General features: G+C 42.9%; 1 protein-coding gene across 8 annotated transcripts in view; it reads left to right on the top strand.

Moving 5' to 3' along the window:
• The window catches only part of Apbb2 (amyloid beta precursor protein binding family B member 2), a 331,462-nt gene that overhangs the window by 2,958 nt on the left and 303,158 nt on the right, over positions 1 to 25,346 (top strand). The window lies entirely within an intron of this gene.

Genomic DNA, 25,346 nt, shown 5'->3' with positions numbered 1-25,346 from the left:
AGGGCTGGCTTCTCTGGGGTTCAGAGACCAGACGTGGAGAGAGGAAAGGGGGGAAAAGTTCATTTCCCCCCTCGAAGGCGGAGAGAACCTATTAACTAGAAAATGGCTGTGCGAAGGGGGCCGAATCAGGGAAGCTGGCCACATGGGTCCTGAGAAAGCTCCTGCTGCCCGCCGGGCGGAATGGAGGGTTGAAAGCCAGAAATGACATCTGTGCTACGAAAATCTTAGAGCTGGAAGGAGGGAGGGATGCGGGGTCCGGTAGAAACAGTAAGAAGTGGTTTCACCTGGGTGAAGAGGTCTAGAACCCGGGGGTCCATGGCAAAGGGCCGAGGGAGCGTGGGAGTTGAATTTTAAAAGAAAAATTGTCTGGACATATGAGACTGAGAACGGGGACTGTTTTGTAGTCAAGTTCTGCGCCGTTTTTTGAGCCCCGAACTGTCAGAGATGTTTTTGGATGGATTGAGTAGTTGGAGAGGGCCGAAATTGAGAGAATTAGGTCAGTGTCAGAAGCTAGGATGGGACTGGGCTCTTCTAAGGGATAGTTTTAAGAAGTCCTTCAGTCATCGGCTTCACATTGTGCCTGATGATTTAAGTGAAATAACTAAAGGATCATCATAAATTGATATCAGCAGTGGTGCGTGAATTCCAAGAAATGAGGAACTTTGTGAGACCAGCATTGTTTTGTCATTTGCTTTCTTTTCTCACCGATTTAAGAACAAACAGCAGCATCTGATGTGTTTCTGGGTTTTACTCTCTTCAGTCTTTGCTTTTTAAAAAATTCCTTGTCATGGATTTATATTTCAGATCTTGTCCTTATCATGGATTTATATTTCAAATCTTACCCTTAATTGGCCATATTAATGAGAGCATCTGATTTTGTGTGGCCGGCCTTTCAGGAGCAGGCAGAACCCTGGAAGGGGGCTTTCTTTATGAACTTAGGTAGCAGGCTTTGCCCTTTTCAATTTGTAACTTGAAAGCAGTATTTGTTCAACAGTTGTTTTCAGAACTTGCAGAATCCTAGAAATGGCATCATCTTGAAAGGATGGTGCTTGTCATGAGGGACTCTCCAGGCTGGGGGCAATGCTGAGAGAAGACAGAGGCAGTCCTGCTCAGTAGGCGCATTCCAGGAGGTGAGAGGGACACACCACAGGTGCAAGATTTCTGTCAAGATCCTGTCCTTTTGTTATTGATGTGCCAGGTGACTCTTCATAAACTGAGAATGTAATTATGGCCCTAGGTATTTGTATAGAGCCTTTGAGAAGGGATCTTTAGGTTGAGACCTTTTTCCAGGTAAGGTGCCTATGTATTATACTTTGACTCCCTCTTCAAATGGATCCCTTTAACTAAATAATTCACCTCTAAGGAGCCAGCAGGATTCCCGCTTTCTGAAACTTTAATGAAGTGGTAGTTAAAAAGCTTGATGAGCTAAAATGTAACAGTAGCATTTTACACTTGCTGGAATAATGTGAATGTTGACTGCAACATTATTTGAGAAAAGACTATTAAATATTACCAAAATCTACATATGCGAGCATGCAGTGTTTAAAAACTGTTACTTTTTATGTCATGTTTCAACTTTTTTTATGACTCTTTTCCTGCCAACAGAGAAACAAGGGGAAACAAACATTGAACTCTTTTTCTGTTACAGCAGGAATTAATACTTGAAAGCCTTGCGGTGCTATCAATGTTATGTTAATTATCCTGGTTACTGGATAATCTAAATTTATCTTTTAAGAAAAATGGAAGATTAAGTCTCTCTATTTTTTTTTCAGTTACACTTTTAAAATAGTACCCTTATAATATAACATCTTAAGTTTTTTAGAGGTATAGGACAAACTTTTAGGAAAATATTGTAATAAGTTATTACTAGTTATATGGATAATACTTATTTTCCTACGCTGAGGAAAGTAATTTGTTCTGTGCTATTATGTGTCAAGACTGATATTAAGCTTTTTACATATACTGTCATCTTTTGTAAGCGTCTTTGCATAACAGTCAGCTGCCTAAGCAAATCCCTTCTAAGGGTGGATACTCTTGATACCACAGCAATCTAACTTTCATGTTTTATCTCATACAGTATTTTCAATGGATTCCATTATTATTTGCTAAGCATTCTCTGCAAAACATCTTTGATTTCTTTTTTAGGATGAGATTTGATTAGAACAGCATGTCTTCAGAACGATTAGAATGTTTTCAGATGCCTCCATCCATATATTAAAACTGTTTTGTGTTCATTTACTTTCAGCAGTGTTGTACTACTAACAAATGAAATTAAATGTAGGGAAGATAAACCCATATGGCCCATTTTAATTTTAACGTGTTATTAGTGCATATTCTGCATGTTGATACATGTCGAGGGCATGTCTCTCAGCTGAAGTGGCTTGTCAGAGAAGCAGAGCGATAGACTCTATATTTTAGGGTCAGGGGGATTTGATAGAAAGACCACCAACCAGGGACTCTGAAGACTTATCTCCTGGGGGTTCTGCTCCTCTGTTACTTTAATTCACTGTGTGACCTTGGAAAAATCAGTTTACTTCTCTGGGTCTCACTTTTCCCATCTGTTGGATGAGAGCATGTAGTAGGTCAGTGCAGAGGTTTGTGGTGCAGACCTTTGTGATGGAGGATTTCATTTAGGGCCTTAGATGAAACTCATTTTGTGTTTCCCTGAGTCTGGCCTGTTGCTCCTTTGTCCATTACCCTTCCTTTTTGAGCCAATTCCTATCTCCCTTTTACTTTTCACTTAGTATATACAATGGTTGTCGTAAAATTAAGTGTGTGGCCCTGCCATTCTAGATAGGAGATAAGGTAATGATTAGATTTGGGTAAAGTGCATTTAGACATTGGAGACTTTTATTGCACTTTCTGAGGGAGACTTCCGGCTTTGGGGTTTCTAGATAGACTGAGAAGGGAGCTGCTTGGGCTACAGAGCAGGGCATACCCATTGGTTGCTGGGCCCACCTGAGTCCATTTTTAGTAATTCTTTCCCATGTCCCTTTGTCTTCTACCCTTGATTAGCAGTGCAGTCCTTGGTCTCTGGAATAAGTTCTCATTGTCATTTAATGTTAGCACAGTGGCTGAATGGACAGATATCTGTACTTGGCTGCAAAAGCAGGAGTGATGGTTGGTGGATTATGTCTGCCAGTGTCATTAGCTGGATCATGAGCTTTCCCCCTCCTTCTCTGGCTAGCTATGATGATGGGGTAGAGAGCAAAGGAAACGGATCCCATTTGGTGTTTTTAGTGCACTTTGCTTTTTGGATGCTCACAAAAGTTCCGCCTCATTAACGTTAAATCGAGGCAGGTAAGGAGTTAGCCATTTAAATAATCAACAGTGAATAGACAGTGACTCAAGTATCTCTGATCATAACCAGACACCAGGGTTCCTGGACCCCTGTTAGTAGCTCCAAACACTAGTGGGAGCTATATGAGAGGAAGGTAGGGATAGACAAGTCATCACCGCTTGGTGTGAACCATGAAGCCTGGATCAATTGAAAGGCTTTGGACAACATCTTTGGGTGTAGAGTTAAGGGAGACATCTCCTTTCTATGTTAACTGTTTCCATAATGTTTGAACCTTACCTAGATTTCTCTAATGGACATGCATTACTTTTATAGTCAGGAAAAAAAATCTCACTATATAATTTATTGGTATATAAAATGTACAGATTCATAGGAATACAGATGTGAAGAGAACTTGGGAAAATATGAATGGTATGGAAATGTGGATTACAATTTTTTATTGTTTGTTTTTTATTGACTTGACAGTTGTTGTAAATCAAGTTAACCATTCTGTCCTTTTCCTCTTATGGAAATGTTGCAAAATTTTGTCTGCTAGACAATACCTAAGTATAGCTCTTTTTGAAGAGTAGCTTGACTGGCAGCTATGCTTCAGGAGTGCTTGGGGTGGGAGAAAGGATGGTTTTATTTAGTTATTTTTTTTAAGTTAACTAAAAAAAAAAAAAAATTCATAGTTTTGGAACCGAGCTGTGAAGAGAAATGTGCACTCCAGAGGATGAGATTGGAGGGAATTTACAGAGATCCAGAGCATAAAAGGGAATTCTGTTGCAGAAGAAAGCTTGGTGTTGCCTTTTGTATTGAATGTGGCGTTTCCAGAATCATGGTCCCACACACCAGATCTTAATTTCCACACAATGTTAAAGTAACTGTGTGGCTAGTGTATGCAGAGTGCTAAGCCTGAGGGCCCTTGTCTGTTGGTGAAGGTTTCAATTGTCCTTGTCATATGATAATAATAATGATTGCAGTGAATATTTTATTAGAGTTGAAATGAGAAGATGTGTCCTTTTCTCTGAGATTATACTCTTCCGGTTTAGGGGTAAGATTCTTTTATGAAGCGATGGGAATATTTTCATTTGGCAGCTTAATGGTCCATGAAATTGGTAAGTCTGGGAATCTGGCTTGAGATGCAGAGAGGCTGCCCTCAGGATTGAGTTGAGTAGTGGAGGCCAGGCCGAAGTGTGGAGCTTGTGGGTGGGCCGCCGGGGCCCCTGGGCCTTCCAGGAATGTAGAGTCCCAGAGTTGCAAAGGAGCTAATTTCAAAAGTGCCCTGGGAACCAGTGAGTATTTTTGAATTATAGCCCAAGAATGACAAGGAAAGTGCCAAGATGAAAGATGAGGGTCTGAGAGAGCAGAAAGGGCACATGGTTGAATTGTGAATTTCGGCAGGCAGGCCTGGAGATGTGTCTTGGCATTTGTTTCTTTGCATGCAGGCCTCTTTCTGCCAAAGCAACTTAGCAATTCAGAGTTGATGATTCTAGGAAATTCTGCAGGAGTCAAGGCTGTAGAACCAAGGATTATGTAATAGCCTGCTTGGTCTGGGCCTCTCCAACATCATGCCCTCCAGGGTGAGTTTGAGTGGCCAGAGGAAGCTTAAGAATAGTTTGCCCATGAGATGGTTATTTTTCACCTTTAGTTACTGTTGGATGGCAAAGAAAGAGAGGAAACAAAGCAAAATGTATTATTTCTGAGTTTCAAATGGTAGCTAAAAAGTAAATAATACTTGAAGAATCTGTGTATAGTCATTATCACATCTCACTGATCATAATAATATAAATATGATTGTAGAGCTTTTACTTTGGCTAAGAGCTTTATAGCTATTTTGCTCTTAATGCTACAAAACACCGGGGTCTCTTCCTATTTTAGAGAGAAGACGACTGAGGTCCTTTTACTAAAGACTGCATAGTGAACAACAGTGTTTGCCCCGGAACTATAATTAATACAGAAGAGTCCACGGGTTGCCAAGGAGTGGAGGCCAGGCCCAATTGTGGAGCTTGTGGTTACACTGCTGGGGCCCCTGGGTCTTCCAGGAATAGAGTCCCAGGAGCCGCAACGGAGCTAATTTTGAAAGTGCCCTGGGATGAAGAGCTAACGTTTAATAAGGACCAACTGTACAGGAAACATTTCTCTCTTATTTCCTTACCTCTTTCTTCGACTCCTATTTTACAGGTGAGGAAAACATGCTGTAGCTCAGAAAAGGACCTGGGGGACTTGTCCTGGCCCTAAACGCAGCCTGTGCTCTTGTTCTTTTCACCCCACCATGAATCTTCCTAAATTCAGCATTGGGGGTACAGGTGAAAGGACATTGAACTTGAATCTGTCCATTCAGTGGTAGAGCCGCTTCCTCTGTGTTGTGGCCCTGGTGTGTGTTTTTTGTCTGAATACAAAACAAGGAATAGGATCCAAATATAACTTCCAAATCTGCCTAAAACCAAGGGTTTTGCTGTTGATCTCTGGGCAGACTCCAGTCTAGAATATTTCTGCTATAACATGGATGAATATGGTTAGTTGTCATCTACCAATCATGAGGCAGTGTTAGGAGACAGAGGTTTCTGATGAGGATTTCAGGGCCTCCCCAGCAACCCTGTGACTGACTACCTTGAGACTTCAGGCTGCTGAAGTGTTGGTCTGGAGAGAGGACCCCACATGCACGAGGAGGGTGCCTCTCCCTGGGAGCATCCTGCTTGCTCTTGGATGCTGGCTTTATTCTTGTCCTCATTTGATTTCTTTTTTTGCAGTGCTTGGGATTGAACCCAGGGCCTTGTGCGTGTGAGGCAGCAAGCACTCTACTACCAGAGCTATATCCCCAGCCCCCTCATTCAATTTCTTAAGGAGACTTGGGTCCTGGGCAAGAGTAAGTTGACCTGTGACATTGAATATCCCGATTTGTTGGGTAGTACTGTTTATGGGTGGAAGTGAGTTAGGTTTCTTGAGTGGATTCATGCCTGGGTACACTAAACCAGTTAAATTATGGACATAGCTATGGTGTGATCAGAACTCTCAGGGGTCTTGGGGACCCATAGGTACCATCGGAAGTACCATTCAGCCTCAGATTCTTCAGTTTACCTGAGCAGAACCTTTTACCCTCTCTAAGAACCAAGTTTTATTTGTGCCTCTTCTCGTGAAGAGACCGTTGATCTGGTAACACCCAGAAACCTCAGCTTTGTTTCTTCATTCCTTTGTGCAGAATGTTTATTGAGCACCTAGTTTGTGCCAGGTCCTGTGCCGGGTTCAGGAGGGTAGAGAGGAGTGTGCCAGAGCATTGATGATAAGGAATGGCAAACCTAGCACGGGAGAGAGGCAGGAAGCTGGCGTCGCTTTGCAAGAGTGGGAAGACCTCAGGGCACAGGAGCTGTGGCAGGTGACTCCTAATGTAAAATCCCCATGTACAGAAACCTTCAGCCATCTCCTTTCCTATCCTTCCTTGACTCAGTGGAACTCTTGGAACCTGTTTCTTCAACCCAGCACCTAGGATTTGCCATTCCCCTAAGGGACGTAGGAATTCAGCCTTTCAGATCTCCATTGCTTGAGTTCTCAGAGAGCTCAATGTTGCCTTTCAGGGCATGTTTGGTGCTGTCTGGAGACATCCTGTCATGCCAGGAACTACTGGTATCTGCAGGTAGAGGCCGAGGATGCTGCTGAACATCCTCTAGTGCACGTACGGGATAACCCTACAGGTAGGGAGGTGTAGAGTTTGTTGGTGATTAAGAGCCAGACATTTAATAGCCCCACCACCATGGACTACAGAATTTGCTTGGGCAGCAGAATTACGGGGTGTCTCAGTTTCCTCATCTGCCGATAGGAATAATAATGGTGTCTGTCTAATACGGTGGTTGTGAAGATTTCATGAATTTGTGAACAGGGCTTGGCATGAAGGAAGACCTTAACCTTGAGTATTGTTCTTAGTTTTAAAGCACAATATTACCTTTTGGTCTAAAGAGCGTGAATTTGGAGGATCCAGGGCAGCAGAGTTGCAGTTCTACCTCCAAGAATGTTCTGGTGTAAGAATTGGCCAGTGTTTTGAGGGTCTTGGTTTCCCTTTGTTCCGTGGGTTTTGTTTCCCACTGTTCCCACCTCTTGATTCTGGGGCTTTCAGTAGCTTTGCCCTGCATTCTTTTCCCAGGGACCCAGATTTATGCCCTTCCCCTCGAGGGCTGAGAATTGTATTTATGATTTTCCTTCGCTCTATTTTGGGAATGGTGAGAAGACGGGAAGCAGGTCAGAGGAGATGTTCTCTTACTTCCTGGTTGTCACAGCTCCCTCCTCTAGAATCCGGAGGATGGAGAGGCAGGTGGCAGTGGCTGCTGTAACTCTTCCCTCTGCGCCCACCAGCTCCTCCCCCGGGTTAGGTGCCTGCTACTTCCAAAATACCTTGTAATTGGGTCACAACATTATCTGCCTGCCAGGAATCATTTGTAAAAATCAAAGCAAAGATGCAGACTATTTCAGCAGGGTTTGAGATGTCTCTGTTGTATACTTGGAAGTGTCATAGAGTTATTCCAAAAACAAAAGAGAATAAACTTGTCACCTCAGTTTGGTGGCTGTCTCTCTGTGGCCTAGAACTGTGTCTTATTTCACTGTGAAAGTGCTCAAATCGCGGTCCTTTCTGGACTTTCCACGGGGAGATGGGCTTTCATGGATTCCATTCAACTGATCAAACTTACTCTTGAATTTTCACAATATAATTGACTTGGAAAGAGTTTTATTCCATGTTTTGAATGGTATCAAGAGGCTAGAGGGCAATGAAGATCAGTTGCTTTATTTGTCTAATTCCTTCCCCACGACATGGTCCTCTCTCTCCTGAATTAGAGCAGTGGCCTCCCAGTGGCCTCTCGGCTTGTCCAGCTCCATTCATGCAGTTTGGCTTCCCAGTAGTGGCTGGGCGCCGTTCCAAATGCCGCACATGGAAACTGAGCAGGATGACCACTGTCTCGCTTGCCCAGAGCCCTGGTCTGTAGAGAGAAGCCGACAACTAAAGGGCAGATTACTGTACAGCACAGCTGGTGTTGCCAACAGAAGTACTGAGTGCTTCCCAGACCGGCACCTCCCCCAGTTGGGTGTGGGTGGGTCCTGCAAGGCTTGGGGGCTGGGGGGATGCTCGTCTATCCCCCAGGACACCAGGCAGCTGCATCTCTGCAGTTACTTAAGGCACCAGGACTCTCTGGCTCCTGTGTGGGGCCCTGCCATTTCCAGCAGCCTCCACTTCCCTCCCCACCGCTGTTGACTCACAACTCCAAGCCGCAGTGCGGTTCTCCACCGCCTCTTACTGTTTCTTCTCTGCACTACATCCAGGGTGATCCGAAGTCTTCTGCAGGTCTGGGCATGCCCATCCCACCCCTGCTGCCCTCAGGATAGGTCCCAGTTTCTTGGTGCTGCACCAACACCCTTCATGATCTGCCCTGGGCTTTCTCCTCCCCGTTCTTACAGTGGGCCGGGTTTCTCTGGCTTTGGGCTTTTATTCACTGCTCCCCTTGTCTGCATCCAACCTACTGTCTACTTTGTATCTGACTTTAGTCCTCCTTTATGAAGTCGTGTCATGGTCGTCCACCTCAGTGTGCGTCAGAATCACCTGAGGCCTGGTGAAAACACACCTCACTGGCCCCAGCCCCAGAGTGTCTCATTCGTGGGCCTGGGGTGTGGCCTCATGGAAATCTGCATTTCTTTCAATTTCGTAGGCATTGCTGATGCTGCTGGTTTGGGGGCCACACTTGGAGAATCACTGGTGTACATGACCACCCAGGACAGGGCGCCTGGTCCTTCTCCCTGTTCTCTGTGAATTCCTCCTGCCCCACTTCCAGCACCTTTTGTCTTCCACTGTTTATCGCCCTGCTTTCTCTTCCAGTCTCCTCACCCCTTCAGGGTTGGCCTCGAGCTGCTTCATCTTTGTGTTCCTGCTGTTTGGACATCTTTGGGGTGCAGTATACATTTGTCAAAGAATCAACATAGGAGTGAAAAAGAATTTCATTGTTGGAGGTTTAAGAAATATAACCCAGAACATTTTTAGCATCTATGTTTTCCCCCTCAGACTTTATCCCCAGTTATGGTAGTATAGGCTCACAGATTGATATTAACGAGGTCAGCATGAACATACAAATCAGTTAACCTTGTGACTTTGGTTCCAAATTCTACAAAGTTCTCTGGGAAAACTCAGTTTACTTATTTGTTTTTGTGGTGTTGGGGATTGAACCCAGGGCCTCACACACGATAGGAAATGCCCTACCACTGAGATATAATCCCAGCCTCAAGAGAACTCGCTTTAAACCTGTTGTTGTTTATGGAATGACTCAAAAATATGTACTTTTCTTGTAATGGGTCAGCATCATCAAAGCTGTGTAGGAAGAAAATGTGTCCAAAGGAAGTGCAGATGTCATTTAATTTAGCAGCTGCAACATGAGCATGGTCTCTTTATTGAAAATGACATCACAGTGAACTGAAGTCAAATTAAACTGAGTTTATGTAACAGATGTTTGATCATTTCTCTAGGCTGGAGGGAGGGTGACTAGAATCTTTCCTTCACTTATTCATTCTGCAAATATTTATTGAGCACCTATTGTGTTGGCAGTAGGCCCTAAGGATGCGGAAAATACTCTGCTCTCTTGGCAGGAGATATCACGAAACAAAGGGTGATGTGATGTAAAGTGCTGGTGGCGCCTTCAGATCAATGGTGGGAATGGGTGAGAGCCGGAGACTTTATGTTGTGTCCTGAAGGACAGTTGGTGATGGTCATGTCAAATTCACAAAATGGAGAGGAGCAATTTCAGGCCAAGGGAATGGTTCACAAGGGCCCCTCCCTAGAGCATTTTTCAAGGAGCCCCACTGCTCCTAGTCCTGAAGGTGATTGATGCCACCATAAGGCTTGCTGCTGTCTAGGCCTCAGCTCCGAGCTTGCTTCCATAACCTCTGAAATAGCACTTTCCACAGTGTGGTCAGTGGAACCAGGGTTTTGCAGACATGGTAGGATTAAAGAGTTCTGCCATCAGGTTCAGAAAACTGTATCCTCTGTTGCCATTAAAATATTTAAGAAGTCTGTAGAAAAGAAGCTTGTTTAACTTGCTTCAAGGCAGCCTTTGGCCATGAGTTTGTTTTGCATCGTATCCTTTGAGCTGGTGCTTCTTGATGGACAGCTTGTCTTGGATGGCCAGCTCCAGAGACTTGGCTTTGTGCACACTTAAGAGAATGTTTTCCATGATGCTTATCTCCTCTACCTCCCATTCACCCATCATGGCTTTCCATGCCTCTCTTGTTGGTTTTCCTCAGCTGGTTGGTCAGTGCCTGTCATTTGAGTCCGAAGATAAATGGTGTTCAGAGGTCAAGAACTCTGCTCACATGCTTTGTGCAGGGAGGGCCCGATTCTGATGTCAGGTCAGTCTTACGTTGTTTCTGCACTTGAAACTTAGTGGTTTTTGGCTTGAATGGTTCAAATTGTAACTTAATTCTGTCTTCTTTTGGGTCTACAGACATGGCTTTGGATGTCAGCTGAACCTAAGTGGGAATAGGGAGAGAAAAGCGACCTACCTGTTGGAGTCACTAAGGGTGGGCACCAAAAGTGAACTGTGGTTAGGATTGGTTGGCACTACGCTGGGGTTTTTGTTGATGTTTTGGAATCTTAATCACCGCTTGAAAATTTTGGCTTTGCTTTTGGTTGAGGTATGTTTTGTTTAGGTCCCTCATGAAGTCACTACAGGGAGATTAAACGAGAACATTTGGCTCAGAGGCTGGGGAAGTGAGGGGCTTGATGATCCTGTGCTGCTGTCTCTTGGGCTTGGGGCTCTACTGAGAAGAGGATGGAGGGATCTGGAGGGAGACAGAGCAACCCAAGGAACAGTCCACACAGGTGAGAGCAGGCCTGGAGTGCTGGGGAGAGGTTCAGGACTTTAGTCCTTGGAGGTTCCTCTCATTCTTGCAATGTTGACTTTGAGTATGGAGCTGTGTGGTCTTGGGTCCCCCTGTTGAGGTACTCTGTTATCTTGGTGTTTCTGTTCTCCTAAAGAGACAGGAAATCTAGCATGAACAGTGAACACACGGGATACCATCACTACGGACAAGGTCTCCATGTCCCAAGGTTTCGAGGGAAAAACCTCCTGTCTTCATATTCAGGATATTCCAGTCATTTGAGCAGAAAATATATGAGTAGCGGCACACAGAATTAACACCCACAGCTCATATCTCTGCAACTTAGCGATTGGGTCAGTGTCATTTTCTAAAAATGTCTGTTTTTTTTTTTTTTTCCCCCAGGGCTTGAGGTTATTTCAACTAAAATAAATAAAGGAAGTCTTGCATTCCATCGACTTACATATCATTGTCTCCTGATCAAAGTCATCTCCTGCTGGCTTGAATTTTATTTCAGTTTGAATCATTTTCCTTTACTAGCTCTAGACCCTGCTGTTATTTTATGAGCTGCAAGTAGAAATAAGAAACAAAAATAAAATGTGGAGTTTTATTGAATTTTTCTCCTTTTTCTCATCTTGGTATTGAGATGTGGATTGCAAGAAAAACCAGTTTTAAAAAAAAAGACTAATTAGAATGTTGATTTGTGGCATTATTTTTACTTCAGTAAAGAAAACAGGGTTTTCATTAGATGCTGTTCTGTTGTTTTCCATTGAGAGAGAGAATAGTGGGATGGATGTCAACACTTGAAATTTATATAAGTTTCTGTTTAACATTTATTTTCGTGTGAACATTTGTGAAGGTGTTGCCTTTATCCCACAGTACCAACTATTAAACAGTACAGTGCCTTCTTGCCAAGAGCAGTTTCCTTCTCTCAGAGTGAAACTAAAAAGCAGTTTTAACTATTTGTGTAACAGGAGAACTTGGTGGGAACAGGTGTTCATTAAGGCTCATTTTATTTTTTACTTATTGTTGGTCTGAAAAATTCATTTTTGGAATGCTCGGTGATTTATCATTTTGGTAGGTAATTAAAAGAATGTGATATAGCTGGGCACGGTGCCACATGACTGTGATCCCAGTGGCTCAGAAGGCTGAGGCAGGAGGATCTCGAGTTCAAAGCTAGCCTCAGCAACTTCAATTCTAAGCAATGATGTGAGATCCTGTCTCTAAATAAAAGACAAAATAGGACTGGGAATGTGGCTCAGTGGTCCAGTGCCCCTGAGTTCAACCCCTGGTACTTCCTCCCCACAAAAAGAATGTGATATGATGTTAACAGGGTGAATGTTATAATGTTATATATTTGTGAACTGTTTATTTGCATAAAGCCAAAGATTAGGAGAGACTGGATAGATATGGAAATAGCCATGGTTCCTTGGTGGGATTATAGATGATTTTATCGACTTTCTCTTCTTCCTAAGTTTCCTTTGTGCTTTTATATCCTTTGAGCAATGAGTAAGAAGAGAAAAAGGTCATTCTGTTCATTCATTTTTATTTCATCTAAAGGATGTACATTTAGGATTGTATTTCTTCAAGGAGACTAATTGGGAATAAGAGAGAGCTGGCATTATGCTAAATGAAATAAGCCTGTCCCAGGGGTTCAGATGCAGTATGACTCCCTTACATGCAGTAGCTAAGAGTAGTCAGATTCATAGAGACCAAGTAGAGTGCAGTTGCTGGGGGTGATAGTGAGTGACTGGTGAATGGGCACAGGTTTTCATTTCATTTGGGGAAGGCAAAACCAGGAGGTAGATAGTTGTGACACTTGTACAGCAGTGTGGATGAACTCAGTACCATTGAATTGTATGCTTAAAAATTGGGTAAGACAGTTATACTTCCAAGGGAGATTTAATATGCCCTGGACAGAGGCCCCTGGAGCATGTTCTAGCTCCAGGGCAATCTGCTGCTGGCCTGTAGCTCCCTTTGGGGAGGGCACAGAGCCCAGGAACTAGGGAAGGGATAGGTGCCATTCATGAATGTGACACCAAGTTCTGTCTTTAACCTTTCTTTTGCACAAAACTAACGTTCATCCAAACTATTTTGAAATTGTGAATTGGGTGTGACCTCCGTGGGGCATGTTGTGGCTGTGTATGCTGCTCACTTCTTCTATGGGGAAGAATTAGTTTGGTGAAAACAAATCTTCATTGGGATGTCCTCAAACACTGTGACACCTTTCCCCTTTATGCCGTGGATTGTATCCTCAAAGCCGAGTGACTAGGTGGCCTAACCCTTTGTCCATGTTGTTCTGAATCTTGTTCCTCTGGGACAGGCGAATGTTGGTGACAGTCCCAAGGCTTTCTTCCTGAGTCATAGTTTCTCCACCTGTAAAACATCTCTAGGGATCCTAGGATGCCACTGGGAGGGCGCAATGAGGCAGTAGGAAAGTGCTCACCAGAGAGTAGCGATCAAGATGTTTAGTTCCTGTCTGTATTTCCTATTGTGGGAGTGGTCATTCGGCTGAGCAAGCCTTCCCAATTAGTTCATTTGTTATTGTGCTACAGAGAGCGGTCCTTTATCAAAAACTTGGATATTATTTCGAATTTAAGTATTTAAAAAGGTAGCCGTTTAAGAAAGGGCTGTTGGAGAGAGGTTTGAAATATGCTTTGTATTCAACTGTGTGGTTTTAGTTCTGATTGTTGCCCTCCTATTATCTTCAGAGGATGTGGATGACAGTTGCTCTGTGTGTTTTGCCACCGCACATTATAGTTTGATAGGATTTGGTTTGATCCTGAGTCACATTTGATCAGCACAATCCCTAAACAAGATCTTTTTCTCACCTGTAACAGGATCTGGTAGGAAGCATGAAACTTAATGTTAGCTGAGTACTTACCGTGATAAGCTGTCACTGTGACGCATACCCTGCATGGATTGTTCAATTGGCCTAGTCCCACTATGAGGTGGATGCAATCTAATTTTCAAATGCAGATGGAGAAGTAGAGGCTCACCAGGGTTGCCCATGGGCTTGTGTCTGGAGTACGTGGTGGTGCTGGACTGGAGGAAGGTTATGGGGAAGCACTCAGTGTGAGGTGTGCACACATGGGTGCACACACGCGCGCGCGCGCACACACACACACACAGAGGATGTTTTCCTATGACACAAAAGCTACTAGACTGCAGAATCAGAAATCCCCCATCACGGCAGAGTGTGTGAGGGCCAATCATTGTGAGAAAGATCATGTTGGGAGCGCTAACTGTATTTGGTTGTAATTGTTGCTGCTTTGCATTTTTTTTTTTTTTCTGGTTGCTTTTTTAAACAGAATCTCTATGCTCTTCCTGTAGGGTGATAAGTCCTTTTAAAGAGTGTATCTAGGGTTGTGATGTTTTCTTTTGGAACAAATCAGGTGTTTCTGTAATCACCGTGTATTCTGTCCTGAGATGTGCTCAGTACAATTATACAGGCTACTCTCCAGCAACCAGGGGAGAACAAGTGGCAGACTCAAAATGTGCTGTAAAGATATTAGTCTGAAAATTGCGTTTTATTGTAGAATACTGATAAGATAGAATTTTACTTGCTAAATTGTTCCATGTTAACTGTGGACTTTTTCTAGAGGTAAGTTTATTTAAAAAAAAAAAAACAAAAAAACGTCCTTTCGTTTCTTCCAAAATGATTGAACTGTGCTTTGGAATAACCTTTAGTCCTTAGGTTTCTGTTTGAGTTAGGATAATTAATGAAATACAAGAAAGGAGATCAAATTTCAGGCCAGGAATTTGATTTTAGGAAATATCACCAATCCACAATGTCAGCTTTGTCCAGCTTGTCCTGTGGTGTGCCTGGACTTCAGTGCTGTGCTTTCATCTGGAATGTGAGTTCAGGAGCTTGGGCGGTGCTCCTCAGCATCATGGTGGTGCTCGTGTCCTGGATTCACTCAGTTGCAGGCCACAAGGTCATTGCAAAGATACCTTTTTGTTTTTTCTTTTTTTGGTAACATGGATTGAACCCAGGGGCCTTAACCACTGAGTCACATCCCCAGCCCTTTAAAATATTTCATTTAGTGATAGGGTTTCCTTAAATTGCTTAGGGCCTTGGTAAGTTGCTGAGGCTGGCTTTAAACTCATGATCCTCCTGCCTCAGCCTCCTGAGCCCTTAGGATTACAGGTGTGTGCCACTGCACCTGGTACAAAGATACTTTTTGACTGGTGGGTTGGTTAACAGTTATTCATGCCAAAGAATTTCCCCCAATCTGTTTGAAAGGGTCAAGGTATGATTTAGCCTGTTGTAGGAATTTCTGGATGCCTCCCTGGCGTAGAGAGAACTATCTGCCAGTTCATGGTAAATGTGATTCACAGATGGATAAAGTGCGGCTAATACACAGAAATGTACAGCTTGGACCTCTGCAAGCACAGAGAATCTGGCATTAGGAGACATTTGAATCACACCCATTTATTTGAATAATTATGCGCTTCATTTATCTTTTCCCTTGAAGGATAATGTTTGTCAGGTTAACAGAAACGTGACAGCTGTTACTCCTTCCATACTGCCATGGTGTTGTGCATCAGTGTCCTGGCCGACCTCTCAAGAGCATCGATAGTGAGAAGGGGACAATGACAGGTGCTCATGGGCAGTGTCTTGATGAAGTGGAGGTGCATGGGTGAATAAGAAATCGCTGATGGTCACAGAGCTGGAAAGGTTGGTGGAACGATGAGCCCCAGATTTGAAAAATGGCAGAACAATCCTACCCTGTCAGTTCGGTTTTATTGTACTGGTCACTGCAGCGACATCATGGACCATGAAGAAGCAAGATGAAAACACACAGGGTTCTTTTCCAGGTATGGAGTACCTACAGATAAGATGCCCTCAATGAACAAAATAAACAAAAATTTAAAGGTTACATGTCATCTTCAACTGTTAGCTGTAGATCATCAGCTTTCAAAAAAAAATGGACACTTTTAGTAAGAGTTCTAAAAATTAAATATCAATGATTATAGGTTCCTGTTATAGAATATTATTCAGTTATTGTTCATCGGTTAAAATTCAGAGGCGTTGCCTTAGTGGAAGAGATGGCAGCACAGGATAAGTCAGCAGCATAAGTTTGTAAGCAGATTGCACGTATTTCACTTTGAATTTTTTGGTATATCAACTGGCTTCCTCTTTTGGTATTTATCAAACATGGAGAAATCAGGCATGAATCAGATCCTTTCCGCATCCAATGCATAGAAGAATCAACAGAGGTTTATTTATTTATGCTTTAGTGACATGTCATATGAGCAAAAAAATTACAAATGATACTTAGCAGAGACTACAGTGGTACAAGGGAACAGGTCTTGGGTTTAAATCCTGCCGCTTACTGCTGTGTGACTTTCAGTTACTCTCTTGATCTCCCTCTACCTCAGCATTTTCATCTTTTAAGTAGGAATAATAGGCTTTCAAGTTAGATTAAACTAACTTGAAGTGGGTAGATGAGTACTTGGTCAAAGTAACTGCTCAAAAAAAATATTGACATTATTTAATGTTATTCCTCTTGTATTTACTGTTAGAAGACAGGGGTTTGGAGCCCCACCCAGTTTTCTTGGTCCGTGGTTCTTGAGATCTTGGATAAGAGCGACACCCTCAGTTTTTCCACTCTTTCACTGTTTGAACGTTGGTAATAGGAGGTGGGGAAAACAACAACACAGTGCACATTGTTTAAATAGAGGGAAGAAGTATTAAAATGGGCCCAGCATTGGCACCAAGCTGTGTACAGATTGCTGATTAGGCAAAATAAAAAAAATAAGCCAGCATGTTGTGCCAACATGCTGTTGTTTTTAAATCTGGCGAACCACCTGTATTTCTAAGTGATCAATTAAAGATGGCTTTGGTTTGTTGTTAATCATCTCCACATTATCCAGTTTCATCAGTCTATGTTCTGAACTCACGTAATTAAGAATTAAAGTCACGCCTGGTGCCACCGGGCCAGCTGTGTTCAGAGGGGCAGGGAGGTGTGTGGCCTCAGGATTTCTCGGGCCATGCATTTCAGAATATTGATTGCAAATGCTGATTTCAGCCACAGTCCCACCTCTTTTTATTTTTGAAGGGAAGGGGGTCACTTACTATTGTATTTTTTTTTTTTTTGGTTATGAAAGGAGAATATTTTCTTGATGACTAGATTCAGAGCAACCCCCCCCCAAAAAAAAAAAAAAAAAAACAAAAAACAAAAAAAAACCAAAGCAAGCATTACTAGAAATTTCAACATTTGAAGAAAATACTTGTTAACACTTGGAACAGAGCCTTCTGGGTCTTCTCAAACTTGCAGAAAGGAAAAAGAAAAGGTTCTTTCTTCATCGCAGGGCAGCTCCAGCCAGCGTGAGGCTTTTGGGGACGTGCTTAATTAGAAATTGTTCTGGGAAGTTCAGTGCAACATGATGATGATCATGAATTACTTTTGTTTTTGTTTTCTTCCTAGTGCTGGGGATTGAACCTAGGGCCTCACACGTGCTAGGCAAGTGCTCTACAACTGAGCCCCATCGACCCCATGGTTTGTTTTTTTCCCAATGAGTTGGTGATCAGAAGTGGCTGGACAGAGGTTATCCACTTATCCATCCAGTATTTATTTCCTGAGGGCCACGTAGGTGCCAACAGTCAAGATCTGAGTTTTTGTACAGTTTGCATGATTGATAGTATGAAGTCCCATGAATGGAGTACTGGGCAGAGAAATGGGGTGGGATTGGTGGGGCAGGTGGGCTGGGAAGAGGGGACCTATTTTAAATGGGGAAGGGGTTGGAGCAGGCTTCACTGAGAAGGTGATGTTTGAGACAGGAGTTGTAGGAGGTGAGGGAGGAGGACTCTGGGGTTCCAGGGCTGGTGCTTCAGGCAGAGGTAGCGGAGGAGCTGGAGGATCTCATTCCATGGGGTGAGAGAGGGAAAGAGGAGTAAGTAGATGGAGCCTGCTCAGAAAGGTAGAAGGGCCGGGGAAGGTGGCCACACAGCGGGCAGGGCTGGTGAGGCCACTGAGACGCCTTGGCTTGGACCTAAATTAAGAAGCCATCAGAGGGTTCCATCCAAGGGTGACAGATGTACATTCACAAGGGTCACTTGGCTGCTGTCGTGAGAAGAGGGTGCGGGCAGCAGGGAGACCATTGAAGACTTGAGAGATGAGGGGACGTGGGCAAGGGTGGTAGCCGTGGGTGTGGGAGGATGGGATGGGTGCAGAGTATATTTTCAGAGTGGAGCCCACGGGATTTGTTGATGGATGTGGAGTGTGGTGGGGAAGAGCCAAGGAGGATCCCGAGGATTTCAGTCAAACAGGTGAAGTGGGAGGCTGCTGAGTTGAGATGGATCGAGGGGGAGTTCGGCCTTAGACCTCAACACTCGAGATGCTGACCGTCTGGTTGGTCTGTGGGTCTGGAGCTCAGTAGAGAGGGACTGAGTCGGGGCTCTCGGTTCAGGAGCACGGTGCTCTCCATAGGAGGAAGAAGGTGGAGACCCCACCCAAGAGTCCTGCCGGGGTTGATGGGGGAGATGAAGAAGAGCTAGTGAAGGAGACTTGAGCCACTACGGCCACTGGGGTGGGTGCAAAATGTCTTCGAAACCAAGCGAAGATGTATTTCAAGGCAAAGATGTGGTCAGCAGGGTCAGATCTACAAGTAAATCGTATCTTTTCATTAAACTGTAGTAATTACCACTGAAAACTTATGAGAGTATCTTAGGTTTTCTTTTATTTATTTCCCAATGTATAGAATTGTTTTTGCATTCAGTACAAAGGCCCCCTTCTCTCTCCCTGCTCCTTAGGGATCTCATGGTTAACAGTCAGCTGTTTGGATAACCTTTCAGATGTGTTTATTTACACATCTGTGGTGGGATCTGTCCATCTACGTATTTCTCTCAGCAAAATATTTCAAATATACAAATATCCCCAAAGTAGGAACTAACGTACTAGACACTCTCGTATCTGATGCCCATCAGAAAAGAAATGTGTACAGTGCTCTCATGTTGTGGCTTTCCCTTTGCTCCCCTTATAGTTAGTTAGTTCTCCTGTTTTTATTTGTGTCGCTCTGTCACCCATCACACACAGATACCTGCACCTTCATGTGCACGCCTGGGTCGTGCTCTCTCTGGCTCCCTCCCTCTTCATATTCCTGCACCCTGCCTTAAGCTGGGCTCTATGCAGCAGCAGTCCTACAACCAGCCGGGTCCTAGGAGACCAGCAGAAGTAACGATGCAGAGACCAGCAGCCTCCGCAAGGAGCCCGTGAAGCTGGCTGGTGGAAATAGCCCTGGGAGAGTCTGGGGTTTACATCTGGAGAGCTTATGGTCCAGGGGAGAACTCACTGCAAATCCTAGCCCTGCTGTTAACTGTGACCAGGGACCGGCCACCTAATCTTCGTGCACCTCAGCTGGCATCATCTACAGACAGGAGACAGTAATTCTGACCTTAAAAGGTTGCTGTGAGCCTTGTGGGAGAAGACCTGGGACAGCCTGAGAGGGTCTGTCATGAGTGTGTAGTGACTTCTGTTTCTTCTGTTAAGATAGTTGGTGGACAAAAAAAAAGATCATTTAAATGATATGCTCTGGCTATCCAGAAAAGAATATTGATGTTAAACGGCTTTAGTTTATAATGTAGTTAGACTTGAGACTAGAGCTCAAGTAGGTTTTTGTTGTTGTTGTTGTTGTTGTTGTTTGTTGTTTTTAAGTTTAAGCCCGGTTCCTCAGCCAGTAACCTGTTTAGTCTTCTGGAGGCAAAATCCCAAAGCCTGGGTGACATAGTCACTGGGTGGTAACACTTGCTTCTCAAGATTGTGGCAGATTGTGACACTGGTTTCTGGTTCATGGATGGCCATCTTCTATCTTCTTGCTGTGTCTTCCTGTGGCAAAAAGTGCTCTCAGAATTTTTTGGGGGGGAAGCGGGCACCGGGGATTGAACTCAGGGCACTTGGCCACTGAGCCACATCCCCAGCCCTGCTTTCTATTTTAGAGACAGGGTCTCACTGAGTTGCTTAGCTCCTCACTTTTGCTGAGACTGGCTTTGAACTCTTGATCCTCCTGCATCAGCCTCCCGAGTCACTGGGATTACAGGCGTGTGCCACTGCACCTGGCTCGGATATTTTTCCATAAAGACACTAATCCTATTCATGAGGGCTTCACTCTCATGACCTCATCACCCCCACAGCCCCACCTCCTATTACTGTTGCATTGAGGGTTCATGTTTCAACATAAATTTGGGGGAATACAAACATTCTGGAGACCTTCAGCTCTTTAAGGTTCTTTTCTTTGACTTCACCTGGGTAGATTGTAACAGGAATGGCCAATCTTCTGAAATGGGTCTAGAATCTGTTTTCTCTTTTTTCCTTCCCCAGATGTCTTTTTATTTTTTCTCCCTCAACTTTGATGATGACGAAGCTTGCTAATTGGCTGTAATTGGTTTTTCTGTCTCTAGATTTTCTAGAAATTTCTACAAGTGAGCCTCTGAATATTCCCCTAAAATATAAAGCTATGTACTTAAAAGCTCCTATCCTAATTTACTAAAGTCACTTTACTATGAATTGAATGGGACTCTAATTTAAAACTGGCTGTAATGTAAAGTCTAAACTCCTTTGCATGAATATATATTGAAAGGAATTAAAGAGTATGGCTTTTACTCTGTGGGGGATATCATTTAGAAATGTTCACATATACAAACATAAAGATCCATTTGTATTCTGCCTTTGCTATAGGATTTGGATATAAAAGAAGCGAAGATGCAAACAGATGATTTCATGTCATAAAAATGAATGAGAGTATTATCTACTTAAGGATCTTTCTGTTTAGATTTAAAAAATATTGATTGTTAATAATCTCTTAACTCTTGGATGACACCTTGCAGTTTATGAATGTGTACAGGAATGTATAAATGCGTATGTTTTTCTGTTGATTCCTACAGTGACCACGTTAAATAGGTACTATTACAGTATTCTCTTTTTGCAAGTGAGGAGATGGGGATCTCTGAGGGACTGAATAACTTGTTCAGAGTGACATGGATGGTACCTGATGGCTTGGCTCATACTGAGAGCAGGAGCCTGAGACGTGATAGGCAGCTGGTGCGGGACCTCAATAAGGGGCAGATTCTGTGCACCTGTGATCAGTAACTTCATTGGTGCTTGAAGGCATGTGCCTGAGCCTGTCCCTGAAGAGAAGTGACACATGATGAATCATGTGACCAGCATATGATCAACCATGTGATCAGAGTGTGAATAGCATATGATCAATATCCTGATTGGGTGGTGGTGGGGTGCATAATCACCGAGTGTTTCTCTCTGATTGGATACAGAAACCCCCTTCCCTGAAAGTCACCAGCCAGCAACATCATACAAACCCCAGACAGTAGCTTTTAAGTGGCAACTCTTGTAGGACCCCTGTCTCTTGTGGGAGCTCCACTCTTACCCTCCGTTGTCTGTGGGTCTCATTCTTTGGATGTGAGAGACATAAAACCTATTTTGACCTCTAGTGCGTGGTTGTTAAATTCAGTTATATTCTATCTGTGTATGGTTTAAAGTATGTAGGCTCTGAACTTGGATGAGTCATTTGGATATATATATTTTGTAAGTAATAGTAGCCTGTTTGTACAATTGCACGTCCCTCTTATTTGTTTCTCTCAAAAGATCCATGTTATCTTTTTTCATGTTATTAGAATGGTATGGGTTTTAGTAGAAAGCACAACAAAATGTAACAGTATGAAAAAGTAATTTTAGAAAATCACCTCAAATCCCGCCATTTTGATAGGTGTTACATTTGTAGATTTGGAAAGTGATGAACTGATGCTCGTTATTACCTGAGATTTGTTTTGTATTATCACATCTGCACTTCACCCGGGAAAGATTCTAGTTGAAGCACATCTCTGACCTGATTTCATTTCTATGCTGTGGCTATTTGGATGTTAAATTCTTGAAATAATCTTTAGCGAAAAGGCAAAATATAAAACGGTGCTCTCACATTGATGATACCCGTGATTCTTTGGCATGTGCAGAGGCTGTGAGTTTTCGTGGTAAAATGGGCTTCTTCATTTCTGTGTACTTTAAGCATTTGTTTACATTTGTAAGTCTCAAGGAACTACAGGATGCCATCACATGCATGGGATTTGGAGTCCAGTTCTGGCCACAGTGCTATCTTCATCATCCCCCCAATGGATGTGTGTATGTTTCTCAGTCAGTACCTACCTGATGGGGTTCTGTGACCCAGGGAGATCATGTCAGCCCTAAGGCAATTCTGGTTAATAATAATAGTAAGATGGTGGTTTATTTAGGGTCAGCAGTAATTCATTTCCAAATGAAGTGGAGGTCTGAATTTCAACAGTGATAATAATGGGGGTCTCTTTAGAATTACTGAAGTCTTCATTGTTGGTGTCACGGAAGGGTTAACACATTCTACTTGGGAACTTCTTGGAGTTTGCTTAATGGCAAACTGGTATCAGAGAACTGAAGCACGTGGGTGCAGAGTGAGCATGCACACACAGCCCTGCAAAGTTAGATGCATACCAGGCAAGTGAATAACATACTAATTATTATCCTGCCTCTGAGAAAGTCTGGGAGAATTGTAGCTTCAGGCAGTAGGTAAGACCAATCTTTTTACTCTGGCAAAATAACAATTACTATTTTTAGTTCAATTTCTTCTCTTGAAAAAAAAAATGTTGAATACTCCTTGCCATTCCTGGATGGCTTTATGCATTTTAATTAATGTAACCTTATTGCATTTGTGCCCGGAGGCTGATTTAGTGAAAGATGTAACTTCAGAAGCCTGATGAAATGAGATAGGTCCGCCTGGGAAGACTCTGATTCATATTTATGGTTATAAAACATTTTGGGTACATCTATGTAAGACATTCCTGTGCTGTAAACACATAGGCGGTGTTCTGAATCCATTTGTCTTAGAGTATTTGTGGAGTGGTTACAGATCAGTAAGGCAAAAATAGCTCTAGTTTGGGGATGATTCTGTTGTTGTTTTTGGTGTCAAACATGACTTTACATTTTTCTCTTAGAATCTCATCATGCAGGATACAAAAAGAGATGAAAGTGATTCTAGAAACCCAACATACACAATCCCCCAGCCTCAGCATTGTTGCTTTAGAGCTAGACATCATACATTCTTGATTGGATTGGTGTGAGGTACTGTGACCACATAGGGATCTGTTTCATTTGGATCTAAATATGCAGCCAACTATATGGCATGGAAATATATATATTTTAAATCACTTTCCAGAGCTGAATGCAAAGTATTGGAATAAACTGAAAGACAATTCTCTAAGAAAGAAAAAAAATAATAATAATTTAAGTGAAGTTGAACGTAAGACACAGCCCATAAAGAGAAAAATATGATAAACTATGAGGATAAAAGGCAAAGCAGTGTTGCCTTTTATTCTTTATAAGGTAGTATATAAATTTTCCAGGCTGCTGGTAGGGTCGCTTACACAACAGAAGCTTGTTGTGCAGTTCCAGGGACCGGAAATCCAAAGATTGGTTCCTTCTGATGACTGAGAGACTCTGTTCTCCTGTCCTGGCTGCTGGAGTAATTGGTGCGGCTTGGCTTGTAGGTCTCTGCCTTCATCTCCATCTGATGTTCTCCCTACCTGTGGGCCTGTGTCCAGATCTCCCCATTTATCAGGAAATTAGTCAGACTGGGTTAGGATCCACCCAAATGATTCATCTTAACTAATTACGTCTGTAAAACCCCATTTCTGAAAAAGGTCATATTCTGAGGGGTTAAGACTTCACTATATGAATTTTGGGGGGATTCAGTTCAACCCACAGCAAGTAGGAAACTAGTGTGTGTGTGTGTGTGTGTGTGTGTGTGTGTGTGTGTGTGTGTGTGAACTTTTTATTAAGACATAATACTTGTACATCCTCATCAGTACATTATGATAATTCATAAACATCTACAGTGTGTAATAACAAAATAAGGATAATAAGCATTTCCATCTCTTTAGCCATTAATTGTCTTTATGAGTTGGGAATTTCATACTCCTCCTGTCTGGTCATCTTGAAGTGTATCACAGGCTCTTTTAACTGACAGTTATCCTATTGGGCTAAGGACAAACCGGAAGCGATTCCTCCGTTGTGTTTTGGTGCTCCTTAGAGAACTTCACCCCATCCCTCACCCCCTGCCCTTCCCCATCTCTAGTGACCACGGTTCCATTCTGTTTTACTACGGGATTGATGTACTGTCCCCACAGATGAGTGAGAACCTTGATATTGCCTTTCTGTATCTGTCTTCTCTCACTTAACAGTGATCTCCAGTTCCATCCATGTTACCGCAAAAGGCAGGATTTTGTTCTTTTTCTGGCTGAATAATGTTCCATTGTGTGAATATACCACATTTTCTTTGTGCATTCATCCACTGAAGGGCCTCTGGGTGGATTTTGCATTTAGCTAGGCTGAATAGTGCCGCAGTAAACATGGGAGGGCAAGAATCTTTTTGGTATAATGATTTCATCTCCTTTGAATATGTATCCAGTAGTGGGATTGCAGGGTCATCTGGTAGTTGTATATTTAGTTTTTGGCGCCATCTCTTGTTTTCATCGACATTCCCACCCACAGTGTGTAAGAGGCCCCCTTTCTCTGTGTCCTCACTGGCATTTGTTGTTTTTTGTCTTTTGGGGCGAGATGACATCTCCTTGTGGTTTTGACTTGCGTTTCTTTGATAATTGGTGAAAGTTTTCATTTTTTTTTCATGTGCTTGTTGACCATTGATGTGTCTTCTTTTGAAAGTTGTCTGTTCTTTAGCCTGTTTTTTTAAAATTAGGAAATTTTATTTTATTTTATTTTTTTGGTGTATAGCTTTTCAAGTTCCTTATGTATTTTGGATATCAGCCCCATGTTGGATGATAGTTTGCAAATGTATTCTTCCATCATGTAGGTTGTCTCTTAATTCTTTTGGTTATTTCATTTGCTGTGCAGGAACTTCTTAGTCTGATGAAATCCCATTTGACTCTTTTCACTATTGTTGCCTGCTCCTTAGGGGTCCCATCTGAGAAATCATCGCCTGCACCAATGTCTTGGAAGTGTTTCCCCTGCAGTAATTTCAGTTTCAGGTTTCACATTGAGATCTCTGACCCATTTTGTGTTGATTTTGTATACAGTGAGAGGACAGGATCTAGTTTCATTCTTCTGCATATGAATATCCAGTGTTGCCAGCACCCTTTATTGAAGACCCTGTCTTTTCTCCATTGTATGTTGTTAGTGTCTTTATCAAAAATCTACTTGAAAGTATGGACGTGGATTAATTTCTG

Source organism: Callospermophilus lateralis, chromosome 8 (genome assembly GCF_048772815.1).
Source record: "Callospermophilus lateralis isolate mCalLat2 chromosome 8, mCalLat2.hap1, whole genome shotgun sequence".
Classification (NCBI taxonomy): Eukaryota; Metazoa; Chordata; class Mammalia; order Rodentia; family Sciuridae; genus Callospermophilus; species Callospermophilus lateralis.
This window is presented reverse-complemented; position numbering and strand designations above follow the sequence as displayed.